The sequence below is a fragment of the Ranitomeya imitator genome, chromosome 3 (genome assembly GCF_032444005.1).
Source record: "Ranitomeya imitator isolate aRanImi1 chromosome 3, aRanImi1.pri, whole genome shotgun sequence".
Classification (NCBI taxonomy): Eukaryota; Metazoa; Chordata; class Amphibia; order Anura; family Dendrobatidae; genus Ranitomeya; species Ranitomeya imitator.
In genome coordinates this window covers 840,978,418-840,996,429 of record NC_091284.1, presented here as the reverse complement: position 1 = coordinate 840,996,429, position 18,012 = coordinate 840,978,418, and the positions used below count along the sequence as shown (strand labels likewise).

General features: G+C 55.7%; 1 protein-coding gene across 1 annotated transcript in view; it reads left to right on the top strand.

The window, feature by feature from the left end:
- The first annotated feature begins 16,055 nt into the window (after positions 1-16,055).
- LOC138671429 (zinc finger protein 11-like) overlaps positions 16,056-18,012 on the top strand; it is a 36,679-nt gene continuing 34,722 nt past the window's right edge. Inside the window, exon 1 of the mRNA XM_069759595.1 lies at positions 16,056-16,134. The gene's annotated coding sequence lies outside the window, so the exon portion shown is untranslated. The remainder of the gene's footprint in view (positions 16,135-18,012) is intronic.

Sequence of the window (18,012 nt, the reverse complement as noted above, 5' to 3'; positions counted from 1 at the left end):
GAGACCTAAGCCCCGTATAACCCTAGAACTAGGACCTTAATAGAAAAGGGAGCAATAAGCACTGGTCAGTCCCCACTGTACACTAAAGACAAGTAGGGAGACAAACAAGGAGGAAGAAACTTCGCTTGAAATTGCTAGAGAAACAGCACCAAAAGTCCTTCAAGAGCACCAGGGAAGAAGTAAACCGACTGCTATAGCACCAAGTCTTCACAAGGGAAAATGTGAATATCACCGGCAGCTCCCTGAAGCAGACTGAGAATCTTTAAACACCCAGGTGTGTCAATTAGAGCTAGAGGGAGGTTGCCACTAGGTCCAAAAGACGGAAGGTTTAAGAAAGCGTCTGCAATGCCAAAATGCAGAGATCTTCTGCAGCCAGATGCAGAGTGACTGTTTGTTGCCTTTGACGCACATGTGACAGTACCCCCCTTCTACTAGTGGCCTACGGACACCTAGGACCAGATTTCTAAGAATAAGAAGTATGGAGTGATCGAACCAGCCTGTGGGCATTCACTTCTGATGCTGAAACCTGCATCCTTTCTTCTGGGCCATAACCCTTCCAGTGCACCAAGTATTGTAGGGAATGATGTTGTAGGCGAGAACCTACAATTTTCGAAATCTGAAACTCTAGATTTTCATCAACCATTATTGGGGGTGGAGGTAGGGGTGAGGAGGACTCTTTCACAGATCTCTGCTCAAGATATTATGGATCTTAAGGACCTGAGGTATCTCAAGACGAAACGCTGCTGGGTTAATGATGGCGGTTGTTTTATTGGGACCAATAAATCCAGGACCCAACTTCCAGGAAGGAACATTCAGATCCGGACCTGGCAAGCGTTTTCTGTCAAATAAGGCTGGGCGGCACTCCATGGAGGAGGGTGCACGTATAGGATACCACTCCAATTAATCCAAAACTCCAAAGTTAGATGCAGAAAAACATAGATAATATTTTATTGACAAAGGTACATCCATTGTGTATGTAAACTTGACGTTTCAGGGGTTCTGAGTAATTTGAAGATCATGGGAGACAGGTACAAACGTATGGCTGACAGAAAACTCTTGACGTTTCGGTCAACACTAAGCCTTCAGCAGAAATAGTCTTCAATTCCCAGAGGCGACACAGCAGGTCAGGTGTAACTTCAGTGCAGTAACCCTAGCACCATGCCATATTACCATCATATTCCACTGGTCAGTTACACCTGACCTGCTGTGTCGCTTCTGAGAACTGAGAATTGAAGACTATTTTTGATGAAGGTCTAGTGTTGACCGAAACACCAAGCGTTTTCTGTCAGCCATACGATTGTACCTGTCTCCCATGATCTTCAAATTACTCAGAACCCCCCGCCACACTGAAGAGAATGACAAAACAAAAAAAATCCTCCTCAGGAACTCCCGAAGCCACTTCCCGCTAAAAGTACGTAAGGCCATGTTCACACAGTGCGTTTTTTTCTGCGGAACCGCAGCGTTTTTGCCGCTGCGGTTCCGCAGCTGTTTTCCATGCAGGGTACAGTGTACTGTACCCTATGGAAAACAGGAACCACTGTGCACATGATGCGGGAATCGGGAAAAAAAGCCGCGCTGAATAGCCGCGGTAAAAAAGAAGTACCATGTCACTTCTTTTTTCGGAGCCGCAGTGGTTCTGCACCCATTGACCTCCATTGTGAGGTCAAACCCGCAGTAAAACCCGCAGATGAAAAAAATATCTGCGGGTTTTACTGCGGTTTGTGGTGCCGAACCGCTGCAGCAGGAAGTGCGGGGAAGCGGGCGGAAGTGCGTGGGCGGAGTGTGGCTGCCCCCCCGTGCTCCAATCCCACCGCCCCGTGCTCCGATGCCCCCCCCGTGCCCTAATCTCCCCCCCTTATACTTACCCGGCGTCCCGGTGTCCGGCCGGCCGTCTTCTCCCTGGGCGCCGCCATCTTGCAAAATGGCGGGCGCATGCGCAGTGCGCCCGCCGAATCTGCCGGCCGGCAGATTCGTTCCAAAGTGCATTTTGATCACTGAGATATAACCTATCTCAGTGATCAAAATAAAAAAAAATAGTAAATGACCCCCCCCCCCCCTTTGTCACCCCCATAGGTAGGGACAATAAAAAAAATTAAGATTTTGTTTTTTTCCCACTAAGGTTAGAATAGGGTTAGGGGTAGGGTTAGGGGTAGGGTTAGGGTTAGGGGTAGGGTTAGGGGTAGGGTTAGGGGTAGGGTTAGGGTTAGGGGTAGGGTTAGGGGAAGGGGTAGGGTTAGGGGTAGGGGTAGGGTTAGGGGTACGGTTAGGGGTAGGGTTAGGGTATTTTCAGCCATTTTAACTGCATAGAAAACTGCATAAAAAAAAGGATCAAAAAAAGGATAAAAAAAAGGATCAAAAAAAGGACAAAAAAAGGACCAAAAAAAGGACCTGCGTTTTCTGGCAAGAGCTGCAGTTTTTTAAAAAACAGTCCTGAAAAAAAAAGGATGGAAATCAGGAACATGTGAACATACCCTAACTGTGGATGATAACTGTATGCACCAAAAAATTGTGGCCTGCCAGTAGACTCCTGAGCACAATTCTTGGCATTCGGAAATGCAGGTAGTGCGATGAAGCGAACCATCGAAGTGAACCATCTTACTGAACCTATCTACAACCACCAAAACCACAGTCTTGCCTGCAGATAGCGGTAGGTCAGTAATACATCTATGGACAAGTACGTCCATGGCCTGCTAGGAATAGGTAGCGGAGGAAGAGTACCAGACGGACGGGTATGCGATACTTTAGAACGCGCGCAGATACTACAAGCAGATACGTGCTCAACCACATCGTGATGCAACCCCGGCCACCAGAAACGAGTAATAAGGTTCGCAGTTGCCTTAACGACCAGCAAGTTCAGAGTCGTGATGTTCCTTAATTACTTTGCGGTGCAGATTAGATAGTACAAAAAAACCTTCCTGAAGGGCAAAGGCCGCGGAATCCCCCTGTGTCTCCAACTCACCCTCCAGCTCAATGCTGAAGTGACTACCGCCTTTTGCAAAATTGGGGCAGGATTCTCATGGACACCACCATGGAAGATCCGTGACAAAACATCAGACTTGACATTTTTGACCCCTGGAAAGAAAGTGACAACAAAATTGAACTTAGTAAAAACAGGGACCATCTAGCCTGCCTAGGGTTGAGACGTTTAGCCGATTGAAGATATGAGAGGCTCTTATGGTCAGTAATAACAGTAATGGGATGGACAGCCCCCTCCAACCAATGTCGAAATTCTTCAAATACCAATTTAATCGCCAAAAGCTCTCTTATTACCCATGTCATAATTTCTCTCAGCCAAAGAGAATTTCTTAGGCGGAAGTCACACTACTGTAGAATACGGACGAGTGCTATACGAGAAAACATAGCATAGCACTCGGACCAGTGTTAACATAAGGGGCAGCTCACCTCACTGTATTTTTCCTCAGACGTATTCGACGTGCGTGTAAAATCGCAGCATGCTGCGATTGCATGTGTATATCATCTGGAACTCGGACACCACACGGACAATTCGCCTAGCTTGTGACAAATACGCACACATTTTCCTCATTTCAGCCCATTGAGCCAATAAATTCAATGGGGAAAATCAGTGAGAAATGTACGCTCAAAAGTTTAGGGTCACTTAGAATTTTCCTTAGTTTTGAAAGAAAAGCACAGTTTTTCCAATGAAGCTAACATTAGATGATTCAGGAATACACTCTATACATTGTTAATGTGGTAAATGACTATTCTAGCTGCAAACGTCTGGTTTGTAATGTAATATCTTCATAGGTGTATAGAGGCCAATTTCCAACAACCATCACTCCAGTGTTCTTATGGTACTTTGTGTTTGCTAACTGTGTAAGAAGGCTAATGGATGGTTAGAATACCATTGAAAACCCTTGTGCAAGTATGTTAGCACAGCTGAAAACAGTTTGGCTGATTAGAAAACCTATAATCCTCACCTTCCTTTGAGCTAGTTGAGAATCTGGAGCATTACATTTGTTGTTTCCATTAAACTCTCAAAATGGCCAGAAAAAAATAACTTTCATGTGAAACTCGACAGTCTACTCTTGTTCTTAGAAATGAAGGCTATTCCATGTGAGAAATTGCCAAGAAGCTGAAGATTTCCTACAACGGTGTGTACTGTGTGTACGGTGTGTCCCCAATAAAATATCAATGGGCAAGTTGTCGGACAACCCCACTTCCTTCACCCCGCTCCCAGCACCCCAATCTATATACACCCGGGCCATTGGCAGGGGACAGCAGATGCCCCCAATCACAGTGACAGTCAGGGTTTTCCCCAGAATGATCTCTTCAGGGGCTGCCAGTTCGGGTCGGATGAGTGTTCTTTCAGCCCCGGTGTCCTTGAGGCCTTTAGTGACATGGCCCCCCACAGTGACGCGCTGCACGTTGTCACACACCCTCCCAGCCACCCCACCCACCAAAAGAACTGCCGCATTAGGCCCTTGGGCCTTGGCTGGGGGATTCTACTGTTTCTCTGGACAGTTGGGCTGATATGACCAGTCTTATTGCAGGCAAAACACTTGCAAAGGTCTGTGGTAGGTCTGGTGCTGTTGGCAAAGGGGACATGGCCTCTGGTGAGTTGGCAGGCAGGGGTACTGGCGTTGGTTGCAGGCTTACCCCCTCTCCAGCTGGCAGTGACTGACTTCCGCACTTCCGATTTACAATTGGCCTCATAGGCGTCGGCAATCTGCGCTGCTTTATCCGCGTCTTTGGACTCTCTGTCCATCACGAACTGTCGCACCTTAGCTGGGCAAAGATGTAAGAACTGGTCTTTGATCATCAGGTCTCCCAGCTGCCCAAAGGAGGTCACTTACAATCCTTGGATCCACTGGTTAAAGGGGGTCCTGAGTCTAACACCACATTGCTGTAACTGTCGTGTGGGCGACGTTGGAGGTTCCGGAACTTTTTGTGGTAAACATCAGGAGTCAGTTGGTACTTCTTTATCAGGGCCTGCTTGATGGCCTCATAGTCTTCATCTTGGTCTGGCGGGAGAGAAGCAAACGCCTCCAGAGATTTGCCTTTAGCCCTGGGGTCAGGTATCGGGCCCATTGGTTCTCAGGCAGCCGGTACAGTCGGCAAGCTTTCTCAAATGCCAGCAGAAAGGTGTCCAAGTCCCAGTCCCTTTCCATCACAGGAAAGTGCTCTGGCAGGGGTTTAGGGGACTGAACGTTGCCAGACTCGCTGCCCCGGGTGGCGGAGTCTCTCTGTCATCTGCGGAGCATTGTTGCAGAGCGAGCTGCAGGCGTAGGTCCACGCTTCCCTGGTTGCAAGTAGGGTCGGCATTCTGCGGTTTGCCCTTGGCAGCAGCACCACCTGGGCTGGCTTCGGCGTCCGCTGGGCTCTGAGGACAGTCTTGGTTCGCTTCAAATCGCACCAGTTCCGTGACCATTTGCGCCTTGGTTTTGCCATGGAGGTCCAGGCCGTGATACATGCATATTCCAACAAGAGTGTCCTTCTGCTGGGTGTACCAGCCTTCTCCTTTTGCGGCCATCATTGCCAAATAAAAGATTGGATAGAAAAAGAAGAGAAAGGGAGGGGGTAATCGAAAGTACGCACGGTATCCTCTCAGGACTAGTAAACACTCAACTCGTTCTCCAAAACGTTTTACGCAGAGTCCTCTCAAGAACTGTGTAAGTTTTTAGTGAGAGGAATGATTGCTCAAACCAGATCACTAATGCTCTATTATCCCACCGCTCTGCCACCAATATACAGTACAGACCAAAAGTTTGGACACACCTTCTCATTTAAAGATTTTTCTGTATTTTCATGTCTATGAAAATTGTAAATTCACACTGAAGGCATCAAAACTATGAATTAACACATGTGGAATTATATACTTAACAAAAAAGTGTGAAGCAACTGAAAATATGTCTTATAGTCTAGGTTCTTCAAAGTAGCCACCTTTTGCTTTGATGACTGCTTTGCACACTCTTGGCATTCTCTTGATGAGCTTCAAGAGGTAGTCACCGGGAATGGTTTTCACTTCACAGGTATGCCCTGTCAGGTTTAATAAGTGGGATTTCTTGCCTTATAAATGGGGTTGGGACCATCAGTTGTGTTGAGCAGAAGTCTGGTGGATACACAGCTGACAGTCCTACTGAAAAAACTGTTAGAATTTGTATTATGGCCAGAAAAAAGCAGATAAGAAAAACGAGTGGCCATCAAAACTTTAAGAAATGAAGGTCAGTCAGTCTGAAAAATTGGGAAAACTTAAAGTGTCCCCAAGTGCAGTTGCAAAAACCATCAAACACTACAAAGAAACTGGCTCACATGAGGACCGCCCCAGGAAAGGAAGACCAAGAGTCACCTCTGCTTCTGAGGATAAGTTTATCCGAGTCACCAGCCTCAGAAATCGCAGGTTAACAGCAGCTCAGATTAGAGACCAGGTCAATGCCACACAGAGTTCTAGCAGCAGACACATCTCTACAACAACTGTTAAGAGGAGACTTTGTGCAGCAGCCTTCATGGTAAAATAGCTGCTAGGAAACCACTGCTAAGGACAGGCAACAAGCAGAAGAGACTTGTTTGGGCTAAAGAACACAAGGAATGGACATTAGACCAGTGGAAATCTGTGCTTTGGTCTGATGCGTCCAAATTTGAGATCTTTGGTTCCAACCACTGGGTCTTTGTGCGACGCAGAAAAGGTGAACGGATGGACTCTACATGCCTGGTTCCCACCATGAAGCATGGAGGAGGAGGTGTGATGGTGTGGGGGGGCTTTGCTGGTGACACTGTTGGGGATTTATTCAAAATTGAAGGCATACTGAACCAGCATGGCTACCACAGCATCTTGCAGCGGCATGCTATTCCATCCGGTTTGCGTTTAGTTGGACCATCATTTATTTTTCAACAGGACAATGACCCCAAACACACCTCCAGGCTGTGTAAGGGCTATTTGACCAGGAAGGAGAGTGATGGGGGGCTACACCAGATGACCTGGCCTCCACAGTCACCAGACCTGAACCCAATCGAGATGGTATGGGGTGAGCTGGACCGCAGAATGAAGGCAAAAGGGCCAAAAAGTGCTAAGCATCATGGGAACTCCTTCAAGATTGTTGGAAGACCATTCCCGGTGACTACCTCTTGAAGCTCATCAAGAGAATGCCAAGAGTGTGCAAAGCAGTCATCAAAAACAAAAGAAGGCTACTTTGAAGAACCTAGAATATAAGACATAATTTCAGTTGTTTCACACTTTTTTGTTAAGTATATAATTCCGCATGTGTTAATTCATAGTTTTGATGCCTTCGGTGTGAATAGACATGAAAATACAGAAAAATCTTTAAATGAGAAGGTGTGTCCAAACTTTTGGTCTGTACTGTATCACGGTTCACGGGAAGGATAACTTTATTGTCCCCACCACTCACACCAATTTATCATGAACTGGGGTTGTTTGGTTGCCCCGGTTCTTTTCTGAAGGGGATTTATCTATATCCCATGTCCCAGCTCCAGTTTGGAACTCGCAGCTCTCTGGCACCCCCTTTCCCTCAGGTCAGTCAGGGAACTGCACCTAGGATAATTAGGGTACTTTCACACTAGCGTTTTTTTTAATCCGTCACAATGCATCGTTTTGCAGAAAAAACGCATCCTGCAAAAGTGCTTGCAGGATGCGTTTTTTCCCCATAGACTTGTATTGACGACGCATTTGCGACGGATTGCCACACTTTGCATCCGTCTTGCGACGGATGCGTCGTGCTTTGGCGGACCGTCGGGAGCAAAAAACGCTACATGTAACGTTTTTTCCTCCTGACGGACCGCTTTTTCCGACCGCGCATGCGCGTCCGGAGCTCCGCCCCCACCTCCCCACACCTTACAATGGGGCAGCGGATGCGCCGGAAAAATGCATCCGCTGCACCCATTGTGCAATGCAGCAAACGCTAGCATCGGAATCTCTCCCCGACGCATTGCGACGGGGAGATTCCGACGCTAGTGTGAAAGAAGCCTTAGTCGCTAGAAGGGCTGCCTGCTATGTAATGGCTATTGGGCACAGACTGCAGCGAGGGTGATATAATTATTCCCAGCCGCAGCCGAGCAATACACTTATGAAGCCTGTTCCGTCGCTGCCAGCTTTACCCAACAAGTTCAGTACTGTCCGCTGCCGCCAGCCCCTATTCCTAGATCAATAATGGTCAGGAGCCAACCCACTTAGTAGTGCAATTTACTTCAGAGGACGTGACAGTACGTTATAGAGCAAAGAGAAAGGAGCTAGTAATTTTATATATTTTACTCCAAAAGGCAGGAAGTTTACAAAAGTGGAACAAGATATTATAAAATGAGATTAGTATCGTATGTACAATTACGAAAATAAAAGGGATTAAATCAAGAAAAACACTTAGGGTGTGTGCACACATTGCGGATTTCGCAGCGGATTGGCCGCAGTGTGAGTTAGGGGTCCCTGCTCGTCCACATTGTGAGTTTGGGGTCCCTGCTGGTCCACAATGTGAGTTAGGGGTCCCTGCTCATCCACAATGTGAGTTAGGGGTTCCTGCTCATCCACAATGTGAGTTAGGGGTCTCTGCTCATCCACAATGTGAGTTAGGGGTTCCTGCTCATCCACAATGTGAGTTAGGGGTCCCTGCTCATCCACAGTGTGATTTGGGGGGTCCCTGCCGATGCGCAGTGTGAGTTGGGGGGTCCCTGCTGGTACACAGTGTGAGTTGGGGGGTCCCTACCGGTCTGCAGTGTGAGTTGGGGGTCCCTGCCAGTCCACAGTGTGAGTTGGGGGGTCCCTGCCGGTCCGCAGTGTGAGTTGGGTCCCTGCCGGTACACAGTGTGAGTTGGGCGTCCCTGCCGGTCCACAGTGTGAGTTAGGGGGTCCCTGCCGGTCCGCAGTGTGAGTTAGGGGGTCCCCACCAGTACACAGTGTGAGTTGGGGGTCCCTGCCGGTCTGCAGTATGCGTTGGGGCCCACAGTCATCTCACCCTTGCGATTACCCCTCCCTCCAGAGCCCATAGTGGCCTTTTCACCTTGTTCTGTTTCTCTCTTATTCTTGGAATAGTCTCTATTTCTTATTAAACTTTTGTGAATAAGCCACCCACACAGACGGATATACACTAGACCTCATCTTCACCCGCCTCTGTTCCTTATCTAATCTCACAACCACTCCCTTCCCCCATCTGACCACCATCTACTCACCTTCTCATCCTTGTCCTCCTCACCCGCCCTCCATGTCCAGCCACTACCACATCCTCGCAGAAACCTTGCACACCTAGACATTCACAGACTCTCTTCTACCCCTGTCCTCCATATCTTCACTTCACAACACGGACAGCGCCACCGCTTTCTATAACTCCACCCTCACAGCAGCCATAGACTCAGTCGCCCCTCTAATGCATGGCAAAGTGCGACAAATCATTAGGCAACCCTGGCATAACTATCTCACAAAAAACTTCAACAAGCATCCAGGGTCGCGGAGCGGTGTTGGAAGAAAACACGCCTGCCAGGCGACTTCACTGCTTTCAAACAAGCTACACTTGCCTTCAAATTAGCCCTCACCTCTGCTAAACAGACCTATTTCACCAACCTTGTATCTACATTATCCTACAATCAAAAACAGCTGTGGTGGTGGTGAGGCGGCAGCTCTGGTGGTGAGGCGGCAGCTCTGAGGATGGTGAGGCGGCAGCTCGGGTGGGAGCTGCCGGCAAACCACCAGAGCTGCCGCCTCACCAACCACCCGAGCTGCCGCCTCACCACCACCAGTGCTGCCGCCTCACCAACCACCCGAGCTGTCGCCTCACCACCCTCAGAGCTGTCACCTCACCACCAGAGCTGCCGCCTCACCACCAGAGCTGCCGCCTCACCACCCTCAGAGCTGCCGCCTCACCACCCTCAGAGCTGCCGCCTCACCACCAGAGCTGCCGCCTCACCACCAGAGCTGCCGCCTCACCACCCTCAGAGCTGCCGCCTCACTACCGGAGCTGCTACCTCACCACCCTCAGAGCTGCCGCCTCACCACCCTCAGTGCTGCCGCCTCACCACCACCAGAGCAGCCGCCTCACCAACCACCCGAGCTGCCGCCTCACCATCCTCAGAGCTGCCTCCTCACCAACACCGGAGCTTCCGCCTCACCACCAGAGCTGCCGCCTCACCAACCACCCGAGCTGCCGCCTCAACCACCCTCAGAGCTGTCACCTCACCACCACCAGAGCTGCCGCCTCACCACCACCAGAGCTTCCGCCTCACCAACCACCCTCAGAGCTGTCACCTCACCACCACCAGAGCTGCCGCCTCACCAACCACCCGAGCTGCCGCCTCACCAACCACCCGAGCTGCCGCCTCAACACCAGAGCTGCCGCCTCACCACCCTCAGAGCTGCCGCCTCACCACCCTCAGAGCTGCCGCCTCACCACCAGAGCTGCCGCCTCACCACCCTCAGAGCTGCCGCCTCACTACCGGAGCTGCTGCCTCACCACCCTCAGAGCTGCCTCACCACCCTCAGTGCTGCCGCCTCACCACCCTCAGTGCTGCCGCCTCACCACCCTCAGTGCTGCCGCCTCACCACCAGAGCAGCCGCCTCACCAACCACCCGAGCTGCCGCCTCACCATCCTCAGAGCTGCCGCCTCACCAACACCGGAGCTGCCGCCTCACCACCCTCAGAGCTGCCGCCTCACCACCCTCAGAGCTGCCGCTTCACCACCAGAGCTGCCGCCTCACCACCAGAGCTGCCGCCTCACCACCCTCAGAGCTGCCGCCTCACTACCGGAGCTGCTGCCTCACCACCCTCAGAGCTGCCGCCTCACCACCCTCAGTGCTGCCGCCTCACCACCCTCAGTGCTGCCGCCTCACCACCAGAGCAGCCACCTCACCAACCACCCGAGCTGCCGCCTCACCAACCACCCGAGCTGCCGCCTCACCATCCTCAGAGCTGCCGCCTCACCAACACCGGAGCTTCCGCCTCACCACCACCAGAGCTGCCGCCTCACCACCACCAGAGCTGCCGCCTCACCACCACCAGAGCTGCCACCTCATCAACCACCAGAGCTGCCGCCTCAACCACCCTCAGAGCTGTCACCTCACCACCACCAGAGCTGCCGCCTCACCACCACCAGAGCTGCCGCCTCACCAACCACCCGAGCTGCCGCCTCAACCACCCTCAGAGCTGTCACCTCACCACCACCAGAGCTGCCGCCTCACCAACCACCCGAGCTGCCGCCTCACCAACCACCCGAGCTGACGCCTCACCACCAGAGCTGCCGCCTCACCACCCTCAGAGCTGCCGCCTCACCACCCTCAGAGCTGCCGCCTCACCACCAGAGCTGCCGCCTCACCACCAGAGCTGCCGCCTCACCACCCTCAGAGCTGTCACCTCACCACCACCAGAGCTGCCGCCTCACCATCAAAGCTGCCGCCTCACCAACCACCCGAGCTGCTGCCTCACCAACCACCAGAGCTGCCGCCTCACCAACCACCCGAGCTGCCGCCTCACCACCAGGGCTGCCGCCTCACCACCCTCAGAGCTGCCGCCTCACCACCCTCAGAGCTGCCGCCTCACTACCGGACCTGCTGCCTCACCACCCTCAGAGCTGCCGCCTCACCACCCTCAGTGCTGCCGCCTCACCACCAGAGCTGCCGCCTCACCACCAGAGCAGCCGCCTCACCAACCACCCGAGCTGCCACCTCACCAACCACCCGAGCTGCCGCCTCACCATCCTCAGAGCTGCCGCCTCACAAACACCAGGGCTGCCACCTCACCACCCTCAGAGCTGCCACCTCACCACCCTCAGAGCTGCCGCCTCACCACCCTCAGAGCTGCCGCCTCACCACCAGAGCTGCCGCCTAACCACCCTCAGAGCTGCCGCCTCACTACCGGAGCTGCTGCCTCACCACCCTCAGAGCTGCCGCCTCACCACCCTCAGTGCTGCCGCCTCACCACCAGAGCTGCCGCCTCACCACCAGAGCTGCCGCCTCACCAACCACCCGAGCTGCCGCCTCACCAACCACCCGACCTGCCGCCTCACCATCCTCAGAGCTGCCGCCTCACCAACACCGGAGCTGCCGCCTCACCACCCTCAGAGCTGCCGCCTCACCACCAGAGCTGCCGCCTCACCACCCTCAGAGCTGCCGCCTCACCACCCTCAGTGCTGCCGCCTCACCACCCTCAGTGCTGCCGCCTCACCACCAGAGCTGCCGCCTCACCACCAGAGCAGCCGCCTCACCAACCACCCGAGCTGCCGCCTCACCATCCTCAGAGCTGCCGCCTCACCACCCTCAAAGCTGCCACCTCACCACCCTCAGAGCTGCCGCCTCACCACCAGAGCTGCCGCCTCACCATCAGAGCTGCCGCCTCACCACCAGAGCTGCCGCCTCACCACCCTCAGAGCTGCCGCCTCACTACCGGAGCTGCTGCCTCACCACCCTCAGAGCTGCCGCCTCACCACCCTCAGTGCTGCCGCCTCACCACCCTCAGTGCTGCTGCCTCACCACCAGAGCAGCCGCCTCACCAACCACCCGAGCTGCCGCCTCACCAACCACCCGAGCTGCCGCCTCACCATCCTCAGAGCTGCCGCCTCACCAACACCGGAGCTTCCGCCTCACCACCACCAGAGCTGCCGCCTCACCACCACCAGAGCTGCCGCCTCACCACCAGAGCTGCCGCCTCACCAACCACCTGACCTGCCGCCTCAACCACCCTCAGAGCTGTCACCTCACCACCACCAGAGCTGCCGCCTCACCACCACCAGAGCTGCCGCCTCACCAACCACCCGAGCTGCCGCCTCAACCACCCTCAGAGCTGTCACCTCACCACCACCAGAGCTGCCGCCACACCAACCACCCGAGCTGCCGCCTCAACCACCCTCAGAGCTGTCACCTCACCACCCTCAGAGCTGCCGCCTCACCACCCTCAGTGCTGCCGCCTCACCACCAGAGCTGCCGCCTCACCAACCACCCGAGCTGCCGCCTCACCAACCGCCCGAGCTGCCGCCTCACCATCCTGAGCTGCCGCCTCACCAACACCGGAGCTTCCGCCTCACCACCACCAGAGCTGCTGCCTCACCACCACCAGAGCTGCCGCCTCACCACCAGAGCTGCCGCCTCACCACCAGAGCTGCCGCCTCACCAACCACCCGAGCTGCCGCCTCAACCACCCTCAGAGCTGTCACCTCACCACCACCAGAGCTGCCGCCTCACCAACCACCCGAGCTGCCGCCTCAACCACCCTCAGAGCTGTCACCTCACCACCAGAGCTGCCGCCTCACCACCAGAGCTGCCGCCTCACCACCCTCAGTGCTGCCGCCTCACCACCCTCAGTGCTGCCGCCTCACCACCAGAGCTGCCGCCTCACCACCAGAGCAGCCGCCTCACCAACCACCCGAGCTGCCGCCTCACCAACCACCCGAGCTGCCGCCTCACCATCCTCAGAGCTGCCGCCTCACAAACACCGGAGCTGCCACCTCACCACCCTCAGAGCTGCCACCTCACCACCCTCAGAGCTGCCGCCTCACCACCAGAGCTGCCGCCTCACCACCAGAGCTGCCGCCTCACCACCCTCAGAGCTGCCGCCTCACCACCCTCAGTGCTGCCGCCTCACCACCCTCAGTGCTGCCGCCTCACCACCAGAGCTGCCGCATCACCACCAGAGCTGCCGCCTCACTAACCACCCGAGCTGCCGCCTCACCAACCACCCGACCTACCGCCTCACCATCCTCAGAGCTGCCGCCTCACCAACACCGGAGCTGCCGCCTCACCACCACCAGAGCTGCTGCCTCACCACCACCAGAGCTGCCGCCTCACCACCCTCAGAGCTGCCGCCTCACCACCCTCAGAGCTGCCGCCTCACCACCCTCAGTGCTGCCGCCTCACCACCAGAGCTGCCGCCTCACCACCAGAGCAGCCGCCTCACCAACCACCCGAGCTGCCGCCTCACCATCCTCACAGCTGCCGCCTCACCACCCTCAGAGCTGCCACCTCACCACCCTCAGAGCTGCCGCCTCACCACCAGAGCTGCCGCCTCACCACCAGAGCTGCCGCCTCACCACCAGAGCTGCCGCCTCACCACCCTCAGAGCTGCCGCCTCACTACCGGAGCTGCTGCCTCACCACCCTCAGAGCTGCCGCCTCACCACCCTCAGTGCTGCCGCCTCACCACCCTCAGTGCTGCCGCCTCACCACCAGAGCAGCCGCCTCACCAACCACCCGAGCTGCCGCCTCACCAACCACCCGAGCTGCCGCCTCACCATCCTCAGAGCTGCCGCCTCACCAACACCGGAGCTTCCGCCTCACCACCACCAGAGCTGCTGCCTCACCACCAGAGCTGCCGCCTCACCAACCACCTGACCTGCCGCCTCAACCACCCTCAGAGCTGTCACCTCACCACCACCAGAGCTGCCGCCTCACCACCACCAAAGCTGCCGCCTCACCAACCACCCGAGCTGCCGCCTCAACCACCCTCAGAGCTGTCACCTCACCACCACCAGAGCTGCCGCCTCACCAACCACCCGAGCTGCCGCCTCACCACCAGAGCTGCCGCCTCACCACCAGAGCTGCCGCCTCACCACCAGAGCTGCCGCCTCACCACCCTCAGAGCTGTTACCTCACCACCACCAGAGCTGCTGCCTCACCATCAAAGCTGCCGCCTCACCAACCACCCGAGCTGCTGCCTCACCAACCACTAGAGCTGCCGCCTCACCAACCACCAGAGCTGCCGCCTCACCACCGGAGCTGCCGCCTCACCAACCACCCGAGCTGCCGCCTCACCACCACCCGAGCTGCTGCCTCACCACCCGAGCTGCCGCCTCACCACCAGAGCTGCCGCCTCACCACCACCAGAGCTGCCGTCTCACCACCAGAGCTGCCGCCTCACCACCAGAGCTGCCGCCTCACCACCCTCAGAGCTGCCGCCTCACTACCGGAGCTGCTGCCTCACCACCCTCAGAGCTGCCGCCTCACCACCCTCAGTGCTGCCGCCTCACCACCCTCAGTGCTGCCGCCTCACCAGCAGAGCAGCCGCCTCACCAACCACCCGAGCTGCCGCCTCACCAACCACCCGAGCTGCCGCCTCACCATCCTCAGAGCTGCCGCCTCACCAACACCGGAGCTTCCGCCTCACCACCAGAGCTGCCGCCTCACCAACCACCCGAGCTGCCGCCTCAACCACCCTCAGAGCTGTCACCTCACCACCACCAGAGCTGCCGCCTCACCACCACCAGAGCTGCCGCCTCACCAACCACCCTCAGAGCTGTCACCTCACCACCAGAGCTGCCGCCTCACCACCCTCAGAGCAGCCGCCTCACCAACCACCCGAGCTGCCGCCTCACCAACCACCCGAGCTGCCGCCTCACCATCCTCAGAGCTGCCGCCTCACCAACACCAGAGCTGCCGCCTCACCAACACCAGAGCTGCCGCCTCACCACCAGAGCTGCCGCCTCACCACCAGAGCTGCCGCCTCACCACCAGAGCTGCCGCCTCACCAACCACCCGAGCTGCCACCTCAACCACCCTCAGAGCTGTCACCTCACCACCACCAGAGCTGCCGCCTCACCACCAGAGCTGCCGCCTCACCACCAGAGCTGCCGCCTCACCACCAGAGCTGCCGCCTCACCAACCACCCGAGCTGCCACCTCAACCACCCTCAGAGCTGTCACCTCACCACCAGAGCTGCCGCCTCACCACCCTCAGAGCTGTCACCTCACCACCCGAGCTGCCGCCTCACCATCAAAGCTGCCGCCTCACCAATCACCAGAGCTGCCGCCTCACCACCCTCAGAGCTGCTGCACCCCCGACCGGCTCCCCCACTATCCCATAGAATGTAAGTCTGCAAGGACAGGGTCCTCTCCCCTCTGTCCCAGTCCGTCACTGTAAACCTGTTCACTGTAAATATCTATACCCCGTATGTGATCCCTTCTCATGTACAGCACCATGGAAATAATGGTGCTATATAAATAAATAATTCAGCGACTTCACCTCCAACTGCGCAGCCGCAGACCTACACGCACCCCTACGTGTCACTTGGACTGTGCCACTGACGCCCCCTCGTCTCACAGTGGTAGACCCCGCACATCACGTGCTCCGTCTCGGATCGATCCCAGACGATGGGGGCGTTACCGTAGTAGAGCGGGAGGAGCCAGCATTGTCCGTCACATGACCGTGACGTCATCAAGATGCTTCTCCACCAGTATGAAAGCTCGGTGCGACCGTGAGGTGAGGAGCGGCGTTAACCCGTGCAGTCCCCGGGGATGGGGCGGTGCCTGTCCGTACAGCACAAGGGACGATACATTAACCTCTGTAATGCTGGACTGTGCTGGGGGTGGAGAGGATCACTGCAGTGCATTCAATGCCGGGTCACAGAATGGCAGCGCCCATATACCCCCCACTACACATGGTTTCATCCATACACACCATCCAATCATAGCCTTGCATTCATTATGTGGTTGTTCTGTAAGCTGTCTCCTGATTGGCTGCGCTCTGTATGTGACCCCTGTCATGGCGGTGCTCGCGCTCTGTATTACTTCCTGTCTTTCGCTGTGGTCATGTGACGCCTGTCATGGCGGTGCTCGCGCTCTGTATTACTTCCTGTCTGTCGCTGTGATCATGTGACTCCTGTCATGGCGGTGCTCGCGCTCTGTATTACTTCCTGTCTGTCGCTGTGATCATGTGACTCCTGTCATGGCGGTGCTCGCGCTCTGTATTACTTCCTGTCTGTCGCTGTGGTCATGTGACCCCTGTCATGGCGGTGCTCGCGCTCTGTATTACTTCCTGTCTGTCGCTGTGGTCATGTGACTCCTGTCATGGCGGTGCTCACGCTCTGTATTACTTCCTGTCTGTCACTGTGGTCATGTGACGCCTGTCATGGCGGTGCTCGCGCTCTGTATTACTTCCTCTCTGTCGCTGTGGTCATGTGACTCCTGTCATGGCGGTGCTCGCGCTCTGTATTACTTCCTGGCTGTCGCTGTGGTCATGTGACGCCTGTCATGGCGGTGCTCGCGCTCTGTATTACTTCCTGGCTGTCGCTGTGATCATGTGACGCCTGTCATGGCGGTGCTCGCGCTCTGTATTACTTCCTGTCTGTCGCTGTGATCATGTGACCCCTGTCATGGCGTTGCTCGCGCTCTGTATTACTTCCTGTCTGTCGCTGTGGTCATGTGACGCCTGTCATGGCGGTGCTCGCGCTCTGTATTACTTCCTGTCTGTCGCTGTGATCATGTGACGCCTGTCATGGCGGTGCTCGCGCTCTGTATTACTTCCTGGCTGTCGCTGTGGTCATGTGACCCCTGTCATGGCGGTGCTCGCGCTCTGTATTACTTCCTGGCTGTCGCTGTGGTCATGTGACGCCTGTCATGGCGGTGCTCGCGCTCTGTATTACTTCCTGTCTGTCGCTGTGATCATGTGACGCCTGTCATGGCGGTGCTCGCGCTCTGTATTACTTCCTGGCTGTCGCTGTGATCATGTGACGCCTGTCATGGCGGTGCTCGCGCTCTGTATTACTTCCTGTCTGTCGCTGTGATCATGTGACGCCAGTCATGGCGGTGCTCGCGCTCTGTATTACTTCCTGTCTGTCGCTGTGATCATGTGACCCCTGTCATGGCGTTGCTCGCGCTCTGTATTACTTCCTGTCTGTCGCTGTGGTCATGTGACCCCTGTCATGGTGGTGCTCGCGCTCTGTATTACTTCCTGTCTGTCGCTGTGGTCATGTGACGCCTGTCATGGCGGTGCTCGCGCTCTGTATTACTTCCTGTCTGTCGCTGTGGTCATGTGACCCCTGTCATGGCGGTGCTCGCGCTCTGTATTACTTCCTGTCTGTCGCTGTGGTCATGTGACGCCTGTCATGGCGGTGCTCGCGCTCTGTATTACTTCCTGTCTGTCGCTGTGGTCATGTGACCCCTGTCATGGTGGTGCTCGCGCTCTGTATTACTTCCTGTCTGTCACTGTGGTCATGTGACGCCTGTCATGGCGGTGCTCACGCTCTGTATTACTTCCTGTCATGTGACGCCTGTTATGGCGGTGCTCGCGCTCTGTATTACTTCCTCTCTGTCGCTGTGATCATGTGACGCCAGTCATGGCGGTGCTCGCGCTCTGTAT